The sequence below is a fragment of the Pseudopipra pipra genome, chromosome 24, assembly GCF_036250125.1.
Source record: "Pseudopipra pipra isolate bDixPip1 chromosome 24, bDixPip1.hap1, whole genome shotgun sequence".
In the NCBI taxonomy this organism is placed as follows: Eukaryota; Metazoa; Chordata; class Aves; order Passeriformes; family Pipridae; genus Pseudopipra; species Pseudopipra pipra.
Window position 1 is genome coordinate 6,293,516 of NC_087572.1, and position 4,077 is coordinate 6,297,592.

At 53.5% G+C, this 4,077-nt stretch overlaps 1 long non-coding RNA gene across 1 annotated transcript; it reads left to right on the plus strand.

The window, feature by feature from the left end:
- Window positions 1–2,456: 2,456 nt before the first annotated feature.
- LOC135402268 (uncharacterized) lies at window positions 2,457–3,600 on the plus strand. The gene is made up of 2 exons (XR_010425071.1): window positions 2,457–2,660; window positions 3,307–3,600. It is a non-coding gene; the product is annotated as an uncharacterized LOC135402268 (long non-coding RNA).
- Window positions 3,601–4,077: the final 477 nt, after the last annotated feature.

Below are 4,077 nucleotides of genomic sequence, written 5' to 3' on the forward strand. Positions count from 1 at the left end.
AGGGAATGGGGGCACAGGAAGCTTAACAGCCTGCTGGGCCACCTGGAATTTAGGGCAGGTGTTCCCTACTTCCCTTTAGTCTCCTTTCATCCCCCCCATTATCTGTTGGCTCCCTCCCCCTCGCCCCCCTCCACAGGCTGTGCCTGACCCAGCACTGCCACCTCCCTCCTGTCCCCACCATGAGGGTGCTTCTGCCAAAACACACATGACACCCCTGCAGCCCCCGGGAGCTTTGTAGGTGTGTCCAGGGAGCATTTCCTGGCAGGAGGATGGGAAGAAGCACAGCCAAGAGGCTGGAGAGCCCAATCTGGGGTTGGAGAGACCCTTAGGGGTAGGAAGTCACTGGGGTGTGTCTCCTGATGGGATATCTCATGGAGCTGGGAGAAGGTAGAGTACATTGGGAGGCAAGGGAGACCCTCCTCTTGTGTCTCAATCTTCTCATCATCTCCCATTCCCTTTCCCTGTTGCTTTTCCCTCAAGTATCCCTCTCCCTCATCCCCTTCCCTCTCCATCATCCCATTCCCTCTCCATCATCTCCTTCCTTTTACATCATCCATTTCCCTCTCCATCATCCCCTTCCCTCTAGATCATCCCCTTCCCTCTCCATCATCCCATTCCCTCTCCATCATCTCCTTCCTTTTACATCATCCATTTCCCTCTCCATCATCCCCTTCCCTCTAGATCATCCCCTTCCCTCTCCATCATCCCATTCTCTCTCCATCATTGCTTTTCCTCTCCATCATCCCAGTCCCTCTCCATCATCTTCTTCCTTTCCTATCATTCCATTCCCTCTCCATTGTCCCTTTCCCTATCCATCACTCCTTTCCCACTTCATCATCCCATATCCTCTCCATTGTCCCTTTCCCTATCCATCATGTCCTCCCCTCTCCATCATCTCATTCCCTCTCCATCATCATTTTCCCCCTCCATCATCCCATTCTCTCTTTATCATCCCATTCCCTCTCTATCATCCCTTTCCCTCTCCATCATCCCTTTCTCTCTCTCATCTCCCTGGCTGCCTCTTCCCTGCCCGGGCTCATCCCGCTCCCACCCCACACTCCTCCTCACGGGACGAAGGCAGGAGCGTGCGCGGGAGCCTCCATGTGTGCCAGGGACGTGGGAACAGTGGGAACAGGGGGAACAGTGGGAACAGTGGGAACAGCATCAGAGAGCCGACACTGGGGGAGTGAGGAAGAGGCAGAGTTTCAAAGCCTGCCCCCCTGTTTGCTCGCAAGGAGTTAAGTCTGTGATCTGTGGCGGGAGCTCTGATGAGAAGCTGGTTGACATGCAGAGCTGGAATAATGAAACGTAATACACATTAATAGGACCTCCCTCTGCGTGATTGCTTCTGCTCCACTGGCCCCATTGAAGATTTCACTTTTCTTTTAACAGTCAGAATAACAGAATGTGACATTAAGTCTTTTACATGCAGCAATTTATTTTAAAATATTGGGGCACTCAAAACAGTATCCAGAATGTTAAATAAGATATGCATGAGATGGAAATCAGAGCAGCACTGCAGTGAGGAGACAGGAGTCAGGCAGAGCCTTTCGCAGGCAAAGGCAGCTCCACTTTTTTTCCTAATTGCTGTTTAAAGCACAAAGAAATCACCAAGTTGGAGAGACCTCTGCAGTACACACCGGCTGACCTCTGAGCTCACAGGTCCACACGGGAAATCCAGAGCCAGCACAGAACCCCCTTCCCACACATCCCAAGGTCAAGTGGGTGACACAAGCAACCTTGTGTCTTCCAAGGCTGATGACACAGCACCAGAGGTCAAGAAGTGCTTGGACATGCACGTGGTGGGATCATAGAATCAGAGAATCATGGAATGCTTTGGGCTGGAAGGGACCTTAAAGCCCTTCTCCTTCTACCCCCTGCCATGGGCAGGGACACCTCCCACCAGCCCAGGTTGCTCCAAGCCCTGTCCAACCTGGCCTTGGACACTTCTAGGGATTCCAGGGGCAGCCACAGCTTCTCTGGGCAACCTGTGCCAGGGCCTCCCCACCCTCCCAGGGAACAATTTCTTCCCAATATCTAATCTAAACCTACTCTCTGTCATTCCCCCTTGTCCTGTCACTCCAGGCCCCTGTAAATAATCTCTCTCCATCTCTCTTGTAGCTCCCTTTTAGGCCCCAAAAGGCTGCAACTAGGTCACCCCAAACCCTTCTCTAGGCTGAACAGTCCCAGCTCTCCCACCCTTTCCTCCCAGCAGAGCTGCTCCAGCCCTCTGATCATCTTGGTGCCTCCTCTGGACTCTCTCCAGCAGCTCCACGTCCTTCTGCTGTTGTTCCCAGGGCTGGAGCAGCTCTGCAGGGGGGTCTCACCTGAGGGGGCAGAGGGGCAGATTCCACCCTTGGGGTTGTCCTGTGCAAGGCCAGGAGCTGGACTTCAAAGACCCCTGTGTGCCCCTTCCAGGTCAGGAGATTCTGGAATTCCATGATTCTGTGACCTCAGGAGGTACCTGTGAGGTGGCAGGTTCACACACCAGCTCTGGTGCCCAGAGAGCCCCTGGAGGGTCCAGTGCTGCCAGGAGCTGGCATTCCAGTTGGGATTGCCATGGGAGAGGATGGATCCCTTTGGAATTGTAAAACACATGCCCTTTGCTCCACCTTGGGAAGGCAGTGGCTGCTGGAGCACAGCCAAGCTCCCCCAGCAGGGTGAGGATGCCAAGGGGGTTCAGTGTCAGGGATGTGCCAGAGCTTTCCCTACGTTAGGGCCCCCTGATCCCACCCCAAGGGTGAAGCTGGCCCAGTGCACCCCTGGAGCAGAGTGTCACGCTCAGGAACAGTGGCCCAGGCAGAAAGCTTTGGGGTGCCCAGGGTTTGTGCAGGATTTCCTCCCCTGCTGGGTCACACCCAGACCCTGGAGCCCTTTGCACTGCTCAGCCCCATCCCTGAGCACTCCCAGGGCTGTCCCACACCACTGCTCTGACCCTCTGGCAGGAATGAGGCCAAGAGCCATGGGATACACCCTGAGACACGTGGGGAAGGCATTTCTAGGTGTGCCATGACATGTGTGGGGCCAAGGGGTTTCTGTGGGGGTGATGTCCTGCTGAGAGGGGGTGGGTTCTCAGGTGGAGCCTGGGGATGACCATTAGCCCCACAATGGGCCAGGTGGAAGAGGGAGTGACACTGAGGTGTCACAGTTCTGTCCTGCCCTTGCACAAGACCCACGGCCTTCATAATCCCTGTCTTTGTAACTCTCAACATCCCTCATTTACATATAAAGTGGCTGCTCCCCCCCCATTTATGACAGCAGTAACAGAATGTTTGACTACAGTCTCACCTCTGCTTCTCCCAGAAGTATAAACTGGCATTTGAAATCCTCCTTGGCAGAGGAGGAAAACACAACCACCTCACATTCAAGTGCCTGGGCTTGCACCTCACTCCTCCGAGCATCTCTTTGGTAAGATTTGTGCCTCTGACTGTGTCAGAGGATCCCTGGGAACACTTGCACATGGTGCTACACATTTATATTTTGGAGGTGTAGTGACCAGCAATCTAAAAGAATCTGTAGTCTGTTGCTCCAATAAACTGCATTATTTGTGAATCTGTTGTGAAAGTTCTTATTGAACTCCACCAGACTCACAGTATTGAATTAGTGACCTCAGTTTTGGTGAATCTGTGACCGTGAGTGAGACCAGACTGAGACTGTGACCCACACTCACTGTTGGGGCACCTGGGAACACCACCAGGCTCAACGTGCTGGATTGGTTCCAATCAGAAATGAAGCCCAGCCACACCCAGCCCCTCTGATCCCTGAGGATCGCCCACCAAGGGGGTTTATTTTCTGCCAAATTTCTATCCTCGTAGTACAACACCTCTCCAAGGAGTTTCTCCTGCTTCTCCATGCAGGGGACACTTCATAGGATCATAGAATCATAGAATCAGCTGGGTTGGAAGGGACCTCCGAGGTCATAAAGTCCAACCCTTGATCCACTCCCACTGCAGTTGCTGGACCATGGCACTGATGCCACATCCAGTCCTATCTTAAAAACCTCCAGGGACGGAGAATCCACTGCTTCCCTGGGCAACCCATTCCAATGGCTGAGCCCATTCCAGTTCTGTTCCTGTG